We start from the raw sequence: 8979 nt of genomic DNA, 5'->3' as shown, positions 1-8979 counted from the left end.
GGGGGGGGGGGGGTCAAGGAGCGTGAGGCCAATCACAGCTGGACCTTTTTTCCAACATCTTCTCTGACCTCAGGTCTGGATCTATCCTGTGCCCCGACACTTCTCTGTGGGAAGAATGATCCGATGTTAGTCAACCCCTCCTGTGCTGACGTTCGTCCACATCTCATCCCAGATGGCATGCAGATACATGCTCACGCTACACATCAATTTGCAGGCGAGAAAAATGGGCTTTCTATTATTGATGTTCTGAGACTGAGAGGTGCGGAGAGGAGGAAGGAGGAAGAGTTGTGTGTCGTATCTGAGCAGGTGGGTCAGCATATTTCAAAATGCTGAGTTTGAAATGCAGGGAAAGAGCTGTAACTCTATCCACATCTAGCCAAACGACGTGGCTTTTATCTGACATACTGCACTTGATGTCTCTCTCCTGTCCTCGTGCTGCGTCTCTGGGTCAGCCTTAGTCACTGACACACAGCCCCAGGCGCCGGGTATGCCCCCCCTCTGAGTAAGCCTCGATCTAACGGTGATGTGAGGAGACGCGCCACGATCTCTTTCCCTTTAGGGCCGGCTGGAGACGAGCAGGGAGCATCCAGAGTCTCCCCTCGGTCATTATATAATCACACACACATAGCCTGGCGCCTTGTAGGACAAACCCATAAACAACCATCATCATTTACTCGCTTGACCGCGCCCCGCCCTAGTCCTGACTCCCACCTCCCCTCCGCTGGCTTGTCCTGCTTTTTCCCCACTCTGCTGCTGAGACTGCGGAGGCGAGGGTGGGATGGAGGGAGTGGTGGTTGGGCATCCCCCCCCCCACCATCCTCCATACCATTCTAGGCCACTTCACAGAGCGTATGCGCTGGTATGCTACAATCAATTGTGGTCACTCCATTTATTCCACTACGCCTCTTTCCGCCCTCCCCCGCCTCTAATTTTTTCAAATCTCCTCAGTTTCACTCCGCATCCCTCAAGTCATAGAGTCGGTCCCCTTCAGTGAACGTCCGTCGCCCCGCTCTGCACACGCATACTTCCAGGCCGGGGAGTGTATAGTCAGATCTTTTCAGCATCATTTACTTTAGGCCTCTCTGGAGTGTGTAACACATGGCCACACTATCCCTCTTCTTGACACAGTTGCATTTAATGAAGGTGCTCGGGTGGTTTTCCTACTGCTGAGAGCCAAAATGACACAATGTGCAAGTCCTCTCTCTCTTTCTCTCTTTGGCTCAGCGGATTTGATATAAAGAGTAACATTTTCTCTGTCCAGGTCTCAGATGTAATAAGAAGATTATCGCTGTCTGGGCCTGATGGAGTGAAATGTGTCCGGTGAGTGCTCGGCCAGAGATCAGGAGCCAGAGAAATGTGGACTATGAGCTCACATATGCTGAAGCTTAACATGTAACGTTCAGCTGCTTATTGCTAAGCATGTACAGACACATACGTGACCGTAAGAGTGTGATTGAGACGTGGATGTGGATGACGAGTGAGGGAGAGCTTTGGATATTTGCGTACATGTGAATGAGATGTGGACATGCGACTGAGTCTCACACTCTGGTTGTCTCTGGCTGTTGACACAGAGGCTCCTGTGCCACTCCTTTGAAGGGGGTTTGGGACGGTTGAGAGAGAGGGGGGGGGTTACGGTGGTTAGAGCTGTAAATTCCCCCTTTCTCCGCGACAGGAGGAGTCCTCTTTGTCTGGCCGGACAACTGGCACGAGGGGAGGAAACAGCTGACCGGGTAGCACAGACAGGCGTTTGTCACTGCACCGCACAGGCATTTCGATACTTGATCGAAATGTTTACATTTTCACGTAAATGACTGAAGAGTCCAGACTGCAGCCTTTGCTCAGGCTCAATCATAAACCCATTCTAATTGCTCCCTTGTCTTCTTTGAACCTATAATAGATAAGAGTTAAATTATTTATTTTCTAACTTTTATTTCTGGCCAGGTGGAAACAACGTTTATGTCAGGTGTGTGCAAATCATGTGTACTTTAAATTTTATTTGAGCATGTTCCAATGTGGGCTGTACAGTTCAGATTTTGGATGTTTTTTTCCCCGCTGTTGTGGGTCGCCATTGGTTTCTGTTTGAAAAATGACACGCTGTGATGTAATGTATACATGATTTGAAGTAAACGATCGAAAACAAGCAAAGTCAGGGTCTTCTGATCGGTGCAAGGAATTCAAGACAATAAAAACACACCTAAACTTGATTTTTGTTGTTTTTTGAAACTATGGCCATGAAGGAACCTCCATCACATTGTCTAAAGATGACAGTTTTTGATTTTCAGTAAAAGGTCAATATCTCAGTCTTTATACTTGTCTCGTGTGTTCCTCTGCTGACCTGCTGACCCGTTTTCTCTCCCCGCGCTACATTTCATTTTAATCCCCCTTCTCTCTTGCAGCTGCCTCGCTCATTCTTCTGCAGACCGCAGTCATTCAGACAGAACACAACGATGAGCCTGTGGACACGACGGCTTGCACGGTAGCAGAGACAGGTCTAAGTTGGAGCCTTGGCTATTGGAAAGGACGTTCGGCTGGGTAGGGTACTGGAGAGAATGACTCATTGAGGACAAGAACGCAGAAACACACACACACACACACACACACACACGCAAGCCAAGGACCACCACCAGCCAGTGCTCTTGGCTGGACATGCTACAGAACTTTCTCAACCTTAAATTGAGCCCTTTTTACACTGGTTTTTACCACCGATACAAGCATTGTATCAACACCTCACTTTTGACATTTCACTGGGTTTTATGTATGTAGGCCAAACGTCAAAAACGGTTCCAAGGCAGTTTAAGTCCTATCTTTCTGTACAAGCTGATACACTATCTCACCCCCGCACATGAAAAGCTGAGCTTCTACTTTTTTAGGCCTTAACATGGCGAGAGCTGATTAGAACAGCCACGTGGGAGCGTTTGAGATAAAGGAACAAATAGAAGGAAACACGGCGAGTCTGAGGAGGAGACTGGGGGAAGTTCAGGTGTCACCGTTCGCACAAATGACCCCCGATTCAACTCCCCAAAGTCTCCAGTCCGTCTCCATCTATTGCTCAAAGCTCCAGACAACAAGTGAATCACACAGAGTATTCCACTGTTTCTATAAACATTAGCTGTTACTATAAATGCTTGGCACACATTCTAAGGACATCCCTGAAGTTCAACCTCTTCTGAGAGACAGAGAGGAAGAATAAGCAGTAGTTCCAGTAGCAGCGCTGCACGCTTCCTTCCTGCTGCCCGTCACTTCATACAGCCCGAATGTGTCTGCAGCCTCTTTACCTTCCTCTTTACCTTTCACAGCTCCACTTCCTGCCTCTAGCATCACTTCCCGCGGCACATCGGGGGAGACAATGGAAATGAGCTCTAAGGATGAAATGTGTCCTGAAGTCACATTCGGGAACCAGTCCATCTGATACCAGCAAAACTGTCTACATTAGATGTTTCTGCTGGTCACTGATGAGTCAGGAACGTCTGAAAATAACTTGGGTAAAAGTAGAATGACATATTATTAGAGTAGGTGGCATGTTTCCCGAATATGCCCGCGTGAATACACATCAATGGACAATGGAAAACTGAATGACTTGTGAATTGGAAAAACACTGCGACATGATGATAAATCCTAAAAATGTTTCCAGGAGGCTATTTTGCCTAAATCAGGTTAAACAGTGAATATTGCTTTCATCCTGGCAGTTACCTGAAGCTTCGACAACTTTTCGGCTGTAATGATCACCTTTGCCAAAAAGCGGAATTAAGATTTGTTCAACTAAACTAATCTCCTGCCCCTAAAAAAAGCATTGTTTTTCCAGAGATAGAATGTGTATTTATATTCTTGTTTATTGATACGATTCATGGAGCCTTCTTGGCCAAGTGTGTAAAAATGAAAGAGGTTTTAATCTAGATAACACTTTTACTTGTTTGAATAAAACCCTAAAATGCAGTCTAAACTTAATTAAACCAACTACGCCCATCATTTTCATAATGGAGCACACACACTCCTATCATACACCTCATTTGAATACTCATGCATCCTCTCATAAAAAGATTACTGATCGATTGGAAGACCCAACGACAGTGAGCATTTGTGGTACAACAAAAACTTTAAGCCACACCTCTCACAGAATATACAGTAAACTGTCTAATCCTGCATGTTCGAGGGGGATCATATCCTAATCCGAGCGTTTCCTCGCCTTTAAACTCAGAGATAAGTTTGTCTAGACACAGCCTTAAAGCAGGGTGTTCTCCTTTTGGAGGACAGAATACGTTGACAGATTTTTAACCTTCAGGAAGGTCCCTGTCTTCACCCAGCCAACCATCGGTGCAGAAACATTTGTTTCACACACCCTAAATGCTGTTATCGGTCTCATAGAATTGTAATTCTAATGTCAGACTTCATGCTTAAATCTAAATCAGACAGAGATAAGAACAGAGGGAACATTGGCATTGCTCACCTCTGAAGCCTTTAAAAAATATACACCAGAGATATACTGAAGAGGAATGTCAACACTCACAGAAACACGTTTTTAACAAGCAAAATGCTGATAAAGACGACAATTTTTTATATATTTTAATCACGACAGATTCGTAGTCATTGATCTAAATGAGTAGACACACGTTAATAACGCAAAGTGCTGCACATTTCCTACTGCGAACAATGCGGGTGAGAGGTCACCAAGAGGGCATGATAACACGCTTCCCATGTGGAATTAACATAAATGTGCACCGTCACCTTCAGCAAAACAAACTTGTTATTCTGGGTTGAATTCTGTAAAAAGACCACCATCTGTTTATTTGCAGAGATTTCCCTAAATAGATAATCCTTAAACCCCTCAGAAAAGATAGAAATTGAGCCGCAGTTGCGTTTGGAGGCCACAGGAGGGCTCAGGGCAGCGGTTGCAGGATGAGGTGGGGTCAGGGTGGAGGAGTTGTCCTCAGATGCAGCTCTGTGGTGAGTTTTTCATTTGATCCCCATCAGTGGGATTTAACAGGATTTATGGCGATGATACTGATGCAGCCTGAGCCCAAAATATGGCAAAAAAAAACAATGTGGCTGACTGAGCAACATTTAAAGGAACAGTCTGTTCTGTTCTGAATGTGTGAGCCACAAAATACAACAAAGAGGGCCTGAATGTGGTGAAACAGGGGGACGGTATAGACAGAAAACACTGGGAAATATCTTTAAAATCACAACTCAGATGTAGTTCAGATAGACAAGTTAATTGTTTTTATCTTCAGTAGTTTGGAAAATAGGCTAAGAGGCCCATGGCTTGTTCAGCGAGCGGTTCAGTATTGATATGCAGCTGTGGTGCCCGCTAACAGTAGGGCATCACATGTGCTTTGATTAATTATCAACCAATGAAACAGCAGGCATCAGCTGCACAGCTGTTCATTCCAGACCGACATCAAGTCGTGGATGTAAAAGACGGAGGATACCAAGAGATAGAAACAGACTGCGGGGGTCACAAGTTGAAATGAAAAGTATGTCAAACCGAGCGCATCAGACCCCTGAGCTTAAAGTGGACCAAGTCGGTAGCAAACAGCCTCATAATTGGATGCTACCGATAAACCTAATCCCTCTGTTTCGTTCTTTTTACCGCTGCTCATCCCGTGTCATCCGCACGCGGATCCCAGACATGGGCTGGACTCATGCAAAGTGCTGCTGACAGGAAGGGCTTTAACCACACGGGCTGACCTCTGACCCCTGCTGGAGAACCCCCCCTCCCCCCCCTTGCCATCTGCATTCATGCATCGGTCGCCACTCAAGTGCATTGGAGGTTGAAGTCCAAAGTAGTCGTCCTGAGCTGAACGGGAGCTGTTTACTTCCTGGAGATGGAGTGTCCTAGTTTTCCTTCACGGGACAATTTGCCCATTGTCTTGCCTGCAGGCATCTACCATTCGGGTATCTCCCGCCTGAAAATCCGACGGAGCCTGAAATTAAGAACACCAACCCTCTACTGACATCCTTCACATGCAAAAGCCTCCTCATCTTACAGTTGACATCATTTAAATATGTTGTCAGCTACTTCTGAATATGTTTTCATATATGGTTAAAAGATGCAAAATAGCACAACAATATCTGTAAATCTGCACCAAATTTGTTTTGTGTACATTCAGACTGCATGCTTCATCTGCTACAGAGACCTTGTAAACAATCTACAACTCCCACAGCTCCACGTACCACAAATGTCCCTCAAATCCTCTGAATGCGTCGCTCATCACAAGCAAAAGCAGCTTAGAAACTCAACTTTCCTGCTAAAGCTCTCCGCATGGGCGAGAAGATCAATATATATGCTTATATACGTGTGTTTAATTTCAATTTAGATGCAAATACGCATACAAAGTTCATTCTTTGCGAGTCTTTCAGTCTCCACCGTTCAGGACAATAGCGCAAGAAATTCCTAAGAGTCCAAAGATTGGAGAGCTGCAGGCAGGGGGGCTACGGGGGTGCAATGGGTGGGGCTTCAGATTAGACCACCTGTTCCACCATGAGGCTTTTCCTTTAACCGTCCCTCTCTCACACTTGTTGTCTTCCACATTCCCTCTCACTATCTCGTTTGTAACTTAACAAGACCCTTTCTTCTCTCACACACACACAACACACACACACGCGCACACACACACACACACACTTTGGCTCTCATAAAATATCTCCCTCCGCGGCTGCTTCGCTCAGTGCTAATTTTGACGGCAGTCCACTTCAGTCACATCTGTGGGAAACAGACAAAACAATTTGCAAGATAACTCTGGCTGGGAGCCACAAGGACTCACACACACACACACACACACACACACACACACACACACACACACTCGCTGGTGTACACACACACACACAGTGTACAGTTAGACATATGTCGCCTTGCCGCCCAAGCCGGGCCTCTGGGGAGTCGTGTTCAGACGGCAGCGTAAACACAGCAGCCCTGTCCACATCACTGAGGTTCATCCAGAAGTATCAGGGATTCCCTCCGCTGTAGTGAAACACTCGTCTACGTACAGCAGTCAGGAGTTCGACAACATTATCCCTGGAACTTGCTCTGTCTTTTATGATCCAACACTAGCTTTTCTCCTTGGCTTGCAGGCTGTTACAGCAAAGAGAAACCACTTGTTTCTGTGTGATGGATATGGTCAGAATACCCCAAACCCAGAAGGCATCAGCAGCCACCACAGCCCCGCTCAGGTCCGTCAATGACTATTGATCGGAAAGCACTCTATGGACCCAAACTGATTTGCATTGGGTCTGGCATTTTAATCGTCCTCACGCAAGTGTTTTTTTCTTTGCAGTGAGAGCTGTCCCGGTGTCGGTCAGTGTGTTTTATAAACTTAGAAAAGTAGGACAGGTTACATCGTGTGCAGAGAGCGGCGTTACTCGAGTGCAGAAGAATGCAGACTGTGAGAGAAAGAGGTGTCCCACCGCTGCCCTTGAGTCCCTCTCACAGACACTGTGTAACGGCGTTTTTCTTGTTCCTCGCTGAGCCGCTGCCCTCCTCATCACCGTGCTTTTGCATGTGTGTGTGTCCGTCCTTGCGCCGAACAGAAAAAAAGAGGACAAAGACAAACACAGATACTGTCCTGTAAACTTTTTCAGCCTTTCCATGACTATAGTAAACACCATACGCCTCTGTTTACTTTACGCTGCCAAATGACAGGAGGTCCTTCTCGAGACATGTGCTGTGTATCCAGAATCATCCAGGAACACCAGGCTGACGGAGGCCTTCAGCAGGAAGCACAGGGAGAGATAAAGCTTTCACAAAACGACAATGACACGCGGGCACGTGATGAACAGGAAGTGCTGTAACCAAATTTGGCTGTTACGTCACAATGTGGTCCATTTATTGAAATGACACCGGCCCAGCCTCAGCGCTGCACCAAGGCCGCGCTGTGTCAGCATTTGCGCGGCACTGCGCAGTCTTATAAATAGTTTTTTGTTTGCTGTGTGACGTACATTGTGCTGTAAACTACACCGTTCTTGTTTTTTTAGTGGTGCAGAAATGTGAACTGATACTGAAAGTGTGTGTGTGTGTGTGTGTGTCTATAACACTGAGGCCATGACCCATGGACTCAGACACACTGTGTGCTCTGTGTTATTGCCTGAGGCTTCCAATTTGGGGAAATAAGGTTAAGAGTTAGAAAGAAAACGCATAAACAAGTGAAAAACATGGCATGCCTCCGACAAATGTGTTCACCCAAACACACGCACACACACAGTCTGACCAGCAGCAGTGATGACATCATCCCTGCTATTACTGGGGGGCTAACGTCACCCTGACCTGAGCGAGCGGACACAGACGGGAGATGTTCCCCTTGTGGACCACATGCATTATTCAGCCAAACGAAGGGTTGGGCTGGGGTGTCTCACACGTACACCCCTCCTTGTCTCCCCCTCCTGCTCCTCCGTCCTTAGTCACAAACCTGATGCTCACAACACTTCCACCTCAGGAGGAGAGGACGCAAAGGAGAAGCAATGGAGGGAGGGAGGGAGGGATGAGGTAATCAGTGTCTAGGACACACACTGGCAGTGCGTTTGAGTGTAACGTAGGGGAGATACGAGGAGGGTGTCTGCGCTCTCTCTCCTCTAAAACCATTCATCACACGCTCAACTACAAGCAGCTGGTTGCTTCCAGCCCGGATACAACACCTGCTGACAGCAGCAGCAATCCGCCCTAACACAGAAGCTGTAAAACACTCCAAATATTAACAAACAGTGTCTGTGATGAGGGCGAATGTGGCAAATTCATCAAGCATCAGCTGCTCCCACAGTAAACAAGCTGAGCGATGACAGTCTCTGTACAGGCTGGTGACACGAGCACTCGGTGATACAAAGGCTCATCTGAGCCTCTGGATTGGAACCCTGTTGCACACATCCCGTCTCCCGCCTCCATCCCCATCCTGACTCCAGGCGAGGGGCAATTTGTGCATGACATCTTAAGACAGATTGTGACCAAGGATGCCTGTTAACCCACCACACTGAGCCACACCCCTCTTTTTT

At 46.9% G+C, this 8979-nt stretch overlaps 1 protein-coding gene across 1 annotated transcript in view; it reads right to left on the bottom strand.

Moving 5' to 3' along the window:
* arhgap23a (Rho GTPase activating protein 23a) overlaps positions 1-8979 on the bottom strand; it is a 62070-nt gene that overhangs the window by 52320 nt on the left and 771 nt on the right. The gene's annotated exons all lie outside the window — the stretch shown is intronic.

Source organism: Anarrhichthys ocellatus, unplaced genomic scaffold, assembly GCF_004355925.1.
Source record: "Anarrhichthys ocellatus isolate YVR2014 unplaced genomic scaffold, GSC_Weel_1.0 scaffold40, whole genome shotgun sequence".
NCBI classification, from domain to species: domain Eukaryota; kingdom Metazoa; phylum Chordata; class Actinopteri; order Perciformes; family Anarhichadidae; genus Anarrhichthys; species Anarrhichthys ocellatus.
This window is presented reverse-complemented; position numbering and strand designations above follow the sequence as displayed.